Below are 10,746 nucleotides of genomic sequence, written 5' to 3'. Positions count from 1 at the left end.
AAAATGCATTTAAATATTATATCACTGAGGATGTGTCCAAGCCACACCATCCAGACATAGATGGTGTTTCTTCAAACTAATGGAGACTGGCATGGCCAGTGACTTCCAGGAAAGGCTGAATGACAACCATGAATAGTGTGGTGACTACTGGAGAGTCAGTGGACAGCACGGAGAGATGGCAAATGGGACAGCGAGGGTTAGCACCCCAAAATGCAACTCCCATGAGGGAGTACCCACAAATATAGCTACGGAGAGTTCCAATGCAAGATACCCCCAGGGGTGCCCGAGAGGGGGGGGGGAGAATGAGCGTCCCAGTCGGATGGATTCAAGTGGACAGCACGGAGAGATGGCAAATGGGACAGCGAGGGTTAGCACCCCAAAATGCAACTCCCATGAGGGAGTACCCACAAATATAGCTACGGAGAGTTCCAATGCAAGATACCCCCAGGGGTGCCCGAGAGGGGGGGGGAGAATGAGCGTCCCAGTCGGATGGATTCAAGCAAAAGATTATTGACGACTAAAGCAATCTGTTTTTGTGGTAAGGTCTGTAAGAATCTGAGGGGTCTGAGGATCCACCAGACCAGGATGGGATGTATAAGGAAGAAGCAAGTTGAGCAACGCACAGAGTCAGTGCCTAGCACTGCACCTGGTGAGGCGGAGGAGCAGCAGGACCGGGAGTCAACCCCACAGTATCCAGTACCTCCAAGCTCCACCTGTTGTACCTAGCAAACCATCAGAACTTCGCCGGGTCTTATGGCCTGCAGCAAACAAAGGAACTGAGTGGCGCCAGTTTGATGAGGATGTGGACACTGCCCTCAAAGTTTCATCATAAGGGGAGGTGGATCAGCGACTCCAGTTGATGTGCACCTTGATCATTACAATCGGCACTGAGCAATTTGGCATTAAACATCAAAAAGTCAGGACCAAACCAAGACCCAATTGCTGTGAGATCAAGATCACTCAGCTCAGGAAAGAGCTGAAGTTCTTAAAACAGCAGTTCAAGAAAGCGAGGGAGGATGAAAAACCAGCCCTGATGGAGCTCCGGAGCATCACAAAGCAGAAGCTCATCTCTCTCCAGCGTGCTGAGTGGCACAAAAGATGGGGCAGAGAAAGGGCTCACAAACGAACGGCTTTCATAGCAAATCCCTTTAGATTCATGAAACCGCTGCCCTTATCTGCTCTGATCCCTGATCTGTCCGGTAGAGGAAATTAGCCATCACCTTAGCGAAACTTACAGTGACAATAGGAAGAAGGAAGATCTGCCCCCCTGCAGAGAGTTAATTACACCGCCTGAACCCTCCATCCAGTTCAACATCAAAAAACCCTCCCTGGCAGAAGTTAGGAACACAATTAAAGCTGTGCGATCCAGTGCAGCCCCGGGGCCGAGTGGAGTGCCATATAAAGTCTACAAACACTGTCCAAGACTCCTGGAAAGGTTGTGGAAACTCATTAGGACAGTATGGCGGAGGGGGAAGGTAGCCAAGCAGTGGCAACATGCAGAAGGTGTCTGGATACCAAAGGAGGAGAATGCGAATTACATCATGCAGTTCCGCACCATCTCCCTGCTAAGTGTGGAAGGCAAGGTCTTTTTCAAGATCCTTGCTATCCGACCGATGGAGTACCTCCTTAGGAATTCCTATATTGACACAACGGTGCAGAAGGGAGGAGTTCCCGGGATGCCAGGTTGTGTAGAACACACAGGAGTGGTCACCCAGTTGATCCATGAGGCGAAGGAAAACCGAGGAGACCTGTAGGTCATCTGGCTCAACCTGGCTAATGCCTACTGATCTATTCCACATAAACTTGTGACAACAGCTCTGTCCATATATCATGTCCCAGAGAAGATCCAAGCGCTCATACGAGACTATTACAGCAACTTCAGCTTGAGATTTACCTCTGGGACAACAATTCCGCATGGCATCGCCTAGAGAAAGGCATCATTACTGGGTGCACTATATCAGTGACGTTGTTCGCCCTGGCAATGAACATGCTTGTCAAGGCAGCTGAAGTGGAATGCAGGGGCCCCCTTTCCAGATCCGGCATTCGAGACCCTCCCATTCTAGCCTAAATGGATGATCTGACTGTCACAGCAACATCAGTGGCAGGGTGTCGCTTGCTTCTACAATGACTAGAGAGACTCTTTACATGGGCAAGGATGGTCTTTAAACCAGCCAAATCCAGGTCCCTGGTCCTGAGGAAGGCACAAGTGGAGGACAAGTACGGCTTCTGCCTGGCAGGAGGCTTAATCCCATCAGTGTCTGAGAAGCCTGTGAAGATCCTGGGGAAGATCTTCGACAGCACCCTGAAAGACACAGCAGCAGTTCAGTCAGCAGGCATGGAACTAAAAAGATGGATATCACCAGTGGATAAATCAGGTCTCCCGGGGAAGTTCAAGGCATGGATTTATCAACATGGAATCCTGCCGAGACTCCTGTGGCCGCTGCTGATATATGAAGTCCCAATAAGCACCGTGGAAAGTTTTGAGCGAAACATCACCCGGTTCCTGCCCAAAAGCCTGAGTAACATTGCTCTTTATGGGCGTACAAATAAGCTGCAACTTCCCTTCACCAGTCTGGCTGAGGAGTTTAAGGTCACAAGAGCCAGGGAAGTGCTATTGTATAGAGATTCCTCTGATTGCAGAGTCACCTCTGCAGGCATCATAGTCAGGACGGGAAGGAAGTGGCGGGCACGGGAGGCTGTAGAGCGAGCAGAAGCAAGGCTGAGGCACAATATTTTGGTAGGCTCTGTCACAGTTGGACGAGCTGGACTTGGTAGCCCCCCAACACTTTGCTACGACAAGGCTCAGGGCAAAAAGAGACGTCAGCTGATCCAGGGGGAGATTCGTGCAGAGGTGGAGGCGGAGCGCCTTAGCAGGACAGTGGCTATTGGGAGAATGCATTGGCCCGGAAGATCACTTGGAGAGATCTTTGGAAGTCAGAACCAGCTAGACTCAAGTTTTTGATCCAGTCAGTGTACGATGTCCTCCCAAGCCCGTCCATCCTGAATAGCTGGGGACTGGCAGAGACTCCAGCATGTTCACTGTGCCTGGCGAGAGGTTCCTTGAAGCATATCTTGAGTTGCTGCCCTAAAACCCTGGGAGAGGGGAGGTATAGGTGGCGCCATGACCAGGTGCTGAAGGCAGTAGCTGACACCATCTTCTCAGGAATCCAGCAGAGTAAACACCAGCACCCTGCGAGTCATAACATAGCCTTCGTCAGGGCTGGGGAAAAACCTCTGGCAGAATATAAGGTCCCAACAGGACTTCTAGCCAAGGCTCATGACTGGCAGTTGAGAGTGGACCTTGGGAGGCAGCTCAAGTTTCCAGAGCAGATTGCAAGTACGTCACTCAGGCCTGACCTGGTCTTAACATCTGATGCCTCAAAGCAAGTGGTGCTGCTGGAGTTGACAGTTCCCTGGGAGGAGCGGATAGAGCAGGCCCACGAGCGGAAGAGAGCTAAGTACCTTGAGCTGGTGGAAGCTTGCAGAGGAAGTGGGTGGAGGGCCCGCTGTGAACCTATCGAGGTGGGATGCAGGGGATTTCCAGGGCAGTCTCTTCATCGGGCCTTCAGGCTCCTTGGTATTAGAGGTTTACAACTGAGAAAAGCCACCAGAAACATCAGTGAAGCCGCTGAAAAGGCCTCGCGGTGGCTGTGGATCAAAAGGGGAGACCTGTGGTGTAACGCGCTACTTGGACACTTGGGGACTGATCACCCCAGGTTGGGTCGCCCAGGTGAGGGTTGTCTGATGATCAAAGCCCCGAAACACCCTATGATGCTGGGTTCATCATTGAGGACGTGTCCAAGCTGCACCATCCAGACATAGATGGTGTTTTTTCTAACTAACTATATCTAAAAACTAAATTATTAAAAACACATTAAAATAAAATATTTAAAATGCATTTATTGTGTTGATGCATTGAACTGTTCTTTTAGTTTTACTGATATACTACAAGTTTTTGTCAGTATTTTGAATAATATTTTTTTACATTTTTTTTTTTTTTTTATTCATTTTTAGTATTAATATAAAATATAGAAAATACATTTACAATATGCATAATGTATAATATATGTACTTAACATTTATAATATATTAAAATATATTTAAAAACAAAATTAAATCAAATATATTAATATGAAATGTATTTAAAATACATATAAAACTATAAAATGTCTAATAAGAAATTAACATAAAACACTTAAAATATAATAAATAAATAAATATAAAACTATATCTAAAAATGTTTAAAAACAAGTACATAAAATATTAATATGAGCATGTTTAAAATGCATTTAATATGTAATATGCAATTTATAATATATTTCAAAGTATATTTTAAAACAAATCATATATAAAAATCATATAAAATAATGTATTTAAAAACATAGAAATCACAAAATGATAAAAAAATATACTGATAAACTAAATTATATATTACTAATTGCTAAAAAAAAATGTTTTTAATTTAAGTGGGTGGAGGGCCCGCTGTGAACCTATCGAGGTGGGATGCAGGGGATTTCCAGGGCAGTCTCTTCATCGGGCCTTCAGGCTCCTTGGTATTAGAGGTTTACAACTGAGAAAAGCCACCAGAAACATCAGTGAAGCCGCTGAAAAGGCCTCGCGGTGGCTGTGGATCAAAAGGGGAGACCTGTGGTGTAACGCGCTACTTGGACACTTGGGGACTGATCACCCCAGGTTGGGTCGCCCAGGTGAGGGTTGTCTGATGATCAAAGCCCCGAAACACCCTATGATGCTGGGTTCATCATTGAGGACGTGTCCAAGCTGCACCATCCGGACATAGATGGTGTTTTTTCTAACTAACTATATCTAAAAACTAAATTATTAAAAACACATTAAAATAAAATATTTAAAATGCATTTATTGTGTTGATGCATTGAACTGTTCTTTTAGTTTTACTGATATACTACTAGTTTTTGTCAGTATTTTGAATAATATTTTTTTACATTTTTTTTTTTTAGTTTTATTCATTTAGTTTTGTGTCATTTTTTATTATTATTTTTTTTTATTTTTTTTAAATGTCCATATATATTTTGTATGAAAATCAGACTTTCATTGGCAACTGGCTGAAATAAGTTTGTTTTTTATATTTTATTTCAGTTCATGTTTATTTTATTGCAAGTTATGACATTTTTATGGTTTTAGCTTTAGTTAATAATAATCTAGATTTACAAAATTATTAAAAAATACAAAATTATAACATACATTTAAAATTACTAATTGCTAAAAAAAAATGTTTTTAATTTAAAATATTGAAAAAAAAAAAAAAAGAATTATCACACTAAAGTCACCCTTGTATTAATAATTAATAAGAAATAGTCTGCCTATGATAATTTGAGACGCTCTAATCCTCATTTCTCACACACTGAAGAGTGCAGACAGGAAGTGACTGGAGCTGTTAGCTGTCCTCTCATCTCAAGTGCTGAGGATTTCTGCTCTCTGACTTCCTCTCTAATTTCCATGTTGATTCATCTATTGTCATCAGTCTCATGACGGTTTGTTTACCCGCGTGTTTGTTTGTTTGTTTGATGGCAGATGTCGGCAATGACTTTCGAGTTTCGAGTCGCAGCTTGTCATCTTGTCGTGGATTACTGAGTGCTGTCATCCTCACGTCTACAGAAAACCAGAAAGCACATTATTAAATATTAATGTGCACAAAATAATATATATAAAATAGGCATAATATAGAATAAATCTAGAAATAAAATAAAAAAAAATTTCTCTTAAATAAATATTTTTATTTTTTATTAATAAAATTCTAAGTTATATTTAACTAACATTTTAAACTTGAATTAAACAGTTTTAGATTGCCATATATTTTTGTCAATTTTATAAAAGTTCATTATTAATGTAATATTAACTGACCTGTAATATTAACTGTATTAACTGACCTTTAACAATATTATTTGCAAAATACAATATAATATAGTAGAAATATAGAAAAAAAATATAAAACAATAATTTAATCAATCTAAATAATAATTTAATAAATATAATTCTAAATGATTGTGCAACATATACAAACATGCAGATAAAAATTACATTAATGTGCAAATACATTATGTAATAATAAAAATATAGATAAAAATAAAATAATTTTCTATTGTTTTATTTTATTTTCTATTAATGTGCAAAAAATAATATAATAGATATTTCTTAGTTACATTTAACTAACATTTTAAAATTACAGTTTTAAATAATTACTTATTTTTGTCCATTTTTATTTAATTTTAACTTATTAATTTGATATTAGATAAAATATAGATAAAATAAAAAAATATAGATATTAAAAATAATTTTATGTTATTAATGTGCAAAACATTATATAATACAATATATAGATAATAAAAATGAAAAACAATTTTCTATTGTATTATTGTGCAAACACAAATTAATATAATTCTTAGTTAAATTTAAATAACATTTTAAACAAATTAAATATAATTTAAATGTAAGATATTTTTACATTAACCAGTTTTAAAGATATTAATTTTTGTCAATCTTATTTTTTTTCTTTACAAATATTAGTTACATAATGGCACTCATAGCCCTGCATAAAATATGACCCAGACATGTTCTTGGTAGATTTAATGAGATTTACCCAAAATGGTTTAATTCAAATGTGAGCCGGTGATCTTTCCTCACCAGAGCAGAAACTGTGAATTAAATTAGAGTTGACCTCGAAACCAACAGCTGAATCTGAACAACATGCTGAAGCTGCTTCGGTTGGTGTTGCTTTGACAAATACCTCTGTATCTACAAATAAATCACATTTATTGGAACGGTGATGTATTTCCTCTCAGCATCACACTCTTATTTAGGAAAAAAACAAGACAAAAGGCCCGGCAGAAGCATCCTCACAGTCTACTTCATCTTCCCGCGTTTACCCTCCGAGGGCACAGAAAGGCACGAGTCAGCGGGAGTTAAGCTGAAACCAACGAGGAATCGCTTCTGAAAGCCACCAAATCATAACAAATGTTGGAGCCTCCTCGTGTTTGTTTTGTGCTTGTTGGTCGTAATTGAACAAGTCTTTCTTCATTCGGCGACACCAGAGCGTCTCACGATCATCTTCACCGGTTTAAAGCTCATAAACACACATGAGGCTGTTGTCTATCTGCACATTTAAACTAAACAGTGACAATTCCTGTTTATAAGTTTGATGTGGTAACGTTGTTGGAGATAACAAGTCATAAACACATTTCAAATCATCATTCTAATGTAATTTTACTGCAAAAACAAATGGCAACAAAATCTGCACATTTAAATTAAACATTAAAGGAAACAAAAAAATTCATTTTTTTTATAGATTTAATGTGGTAAAATTAGGCATTTTAGTCATAAATGTATTTAAAAACATTCTACCCTAATTTTATTACAAAAACAGCAACAACAACAACAAAATAACCGAGTGTTTCATTTGTATTTAAAGTAACAATCTGCACATTTAAATTAAACAAATTAAATAGTGAAAATGTATGTTTATAGGTTTGATGCGGTAAAGCTGTTGAACATTTAAGTCATAAATACATTTCAAATCATCATTCTAATGTAATTTTACTACAAAAACCAAACGGCAACGTTTCAGGAACGTTTAATTTGGCTTTATAGTAACAATCCTCACATTTGAATTAAACATTAAAGGAAACAAAAAAATGCATTTGTTTATATATTAAATGTGGTAAATTTAGGCATTTTAGTGATAAATGCATTTCAAAAGATTCTACCCTAATTTTACTACAAAAAAACGAATGTTTCATTTGTATTTAAAGTAACAATCTGCACATTTAAATTAAACGTTAAATTAAAGAGTGAAAATTTATGTTTATAGTTTGATGTGGTAAAGTTGTTAAACATTTAAGTCATAAATAAAAAAAAAATCATCATTCTAATGTAATTTTACTACAAAAACCAAACGGCAACGTTTCAGGAACGTTTAATTTGGCTTTAGAGTAACAATCCTCACATTTGAATTAAACATTAAAGGAAAGAAAAAATGCATTTGTTTATAGGTTTGATTTTTAGGTTTGAAATTTAGGTATTTTAGTCATAAATGCATTTCAAAATATTCAACCGTAATTTTACTACAAAAAAAAAAAAAAAACCTCTGAATGTTTCATTTTTAAAGTAACAATCTGCACATTTAAATTAAACGTTAAATTAAAGAGTGAAAATGTATGTTTATAGGTTTGATGTGGTAAAGTTGTTAAACATTAAAGTCATAAATACATTTCAAATCATCATTCTAATGTAATTTTACTACAAAAACAAACGGCGACAAAATCTGTACATTTGAATTAAACATTAAAGGAAACAAAAAAATGCATTTGTTTATATATTAAATGTGGTAAATTTAGGCATTTTAGTGATAAATGCATTTCAAAAGATTCTACCCTAATTTTACTACAAAAAAACTAATGTTTCATTTGTATTTAAAGTAACAATCTGCACATTTAAATTAAACATTAAATTAAAGAGTGAAAAATTATGTTTATAGGTTTGATGTGGTAAAGTTGTTAAACATTTAAGTCATAAATACATTTTAAATCATCATTCTAATGTAATTTTACTACAAAAACCAAATGGCAACGTTTCAGGAACGTTTAATTTGGCTTTATAGTAACAATCCGCACATTTGAATTAAACATTAAAGGAAACAAAAAATGCATTTGTTTATAGGTTTGATGTGAAGTTGACCCTCAGAGGAGTAAGCATTTATGTCACAGATACATTTCAAATTATCATTCTAATGTAATTTTACTACAAAAAAAAAAAAAAAAGCAGCAACGTTCCTGGAACATTTTGTTTGGATCTAAAACAACATAATTAGTAGGAGTTAAGCTGGAACCAACAAGGAATCCTTTCTGAAAGCCTCAAAATCATAGGAAATGGAGGAGCCGATGGCCAGGCGGGAAATTAACCCCAAATCCTCTCTTAAAGGACTAGTTCATCTAGAAATGAATGGTGTGTCTTCACTTCCTCACCCTGGTGTCTGTTTTGTGCTTGCTGGGACGTAATTGAATGAGTTTTTCTTCATTCGGCGACAACAGAGCACCTCGCGATCATCTTTCCCTGTTGAAAGCTCATAAACAGACACAAGGCTGTTGTTTCGCAGCTGAACGAGGGTTTATGAACTCATCTGTACAGCAGAGACAGCAAAAGCCCATTTGTCTGGATTCATAATACATGTTGTGCAGTGAAGATCTATATATACCAGCCGTTGGCACCATTCTGCCACGCTTCTTCACGTTTAATCTCTTGTACTCTTCACAAATGGCTTCTGACGGCAGTTTACGGCCTTGCAATCTGTTCACGGGCTCCTAGGTAATAAACATGTGTTTAATTATGGTTTGGTCACTGAAATGATAAATCAAATTAATCAACTACCGCCCACCTTAGAGGAACTTGTGGTCCTTCATCTTCTTCTCGTTCTCTCTGGTCTTTAACACAGCACTTGTTAGCTGTTCAGAGTTATTTTCAGTCAAATGTTTATTTTAGTCATGAAAATATCTTAATTTTATACAACCAGCATAAAAAATTATGAAACAATGTGAAAATACTGTAAAATGTAGCTTTGAAACATCATTATAATTAGGGATGCGCGATATTATCAGACCGATATCGGAATCGATGCGCGATATTATCGGACCGATATCGGAATCGATGCGTGCTATTATTGAACCGATATTGGAATCGGCCGATAATGGCTTTAAAATGTAAATATCGGCACCGGCCCGATGTGAAAAATTATGCCGATATGTCTTGCCAATAAGAGGAATATACATTAACTCACATGTGCTCATGGGTATGCTAGCGATTAGATCACGTCATCAGTGTGGCTCAGTCTTGAAGCAAAGTTTTGCCTGAATGGTGATTAGATTTACTGTTTTGGATGGCTGCATTTAAATTGAGAATGCACGTACAGAATGACACGTTCAGAGTGTGTGATAGCGTAAACAGTAATAGCACGTGCAGCGCAGCCTCCCCCAGGTCCTAATGCCCGTTCAGTAAGGAGTTTTAATTCCGTAGGGGGCGCTGTTGGCCTACTTCTAATAAAATGAAAGCAAAATACACAAATAACATTTAAACTGTGTTTCTGATTAAATAAAGCAGTAATTGATGTCATAAATCATGAGTATGTTTTGATTTAAAGGTCAGAAGCTACAGCTTACAAGAATTTAAAAAAAAATCACAAACATGACAATAATTACAAAATAATTTTATATATACTGATATATTCATTAATGTGTAATATGTTATATTTTTTTAAACAAATTATGAGCTCTAAAATATATTTATAATTTTTACAACTCTTTTGCTTTCGACCATCTACAAATGTTAAATCTTAAAATAAAATGTTAAGGTTGCTGCTGCATCTTTCCGGAAAAAAAAATTGCAGCAATTAATATATAGTTTATTTATAGTTATTTTCAAAGCATCAGTGTACTGTCATTATAAAAGTACTTCATTGTTGTCTATTTAATTCTAACAAATAAGTTCTTGTTAAAAACTAACCAAAATTAAAAATAATTGCTTATAATTTCCACACAGGAGAGACTTGGTGTTGTTTTCAAACAAAAGGAAATATATCGGTATCGGCATCGACTATCGGCCAAAATGAGTTGAAAAACATTGGCATATCGGATATCGGCAAAAATCCAATATTGTGCATCCCTAATTATAATGTCATTTTACTACAAAAACCAAACAGCAACGTTTCTTTTAGATTTAAAA

The 10,746-nt window shown here is 36.9% G+C and overlaps 1 pseudogene; it reads left to right on the top strand.

Moving 5' to 3' along the window:
* The first annotated feature begins 489 nt into the window (after positions 1 to 489).
* LOC107744649 (uncharacterized) lies at positions 490 to 3,822 on the top strand (annotated as a pseudogene).
* The last annotated feature ends 6,924 nt before the right edge of the window (positions 3,823 to 10,746 follow it).

This window comes from Sinocyclocheilus rhinocerous, unplaced genomic scaffold (genome assembly GCF_001515625.1).
Source record: "Sinocyclocheilus rhinocerous isolate Xijiao unplaced genomic scaffold, SAMN03320098_v1.1 scaffold47, whole genome shotgun sequence".
Lineage (NCBI taxonomy): Eukaryota > Metazoa > Chordata > Actinopteri > Cypriniformes > Cyprinidae > Sinocyclocheilus > Sinocyclocheilus rhinocerous.
The sequence above is the reverse complement of the archived record's forward strand: the minus strand, read 5'-3'. Positions and strand labels throughout refer to the sequence as shown.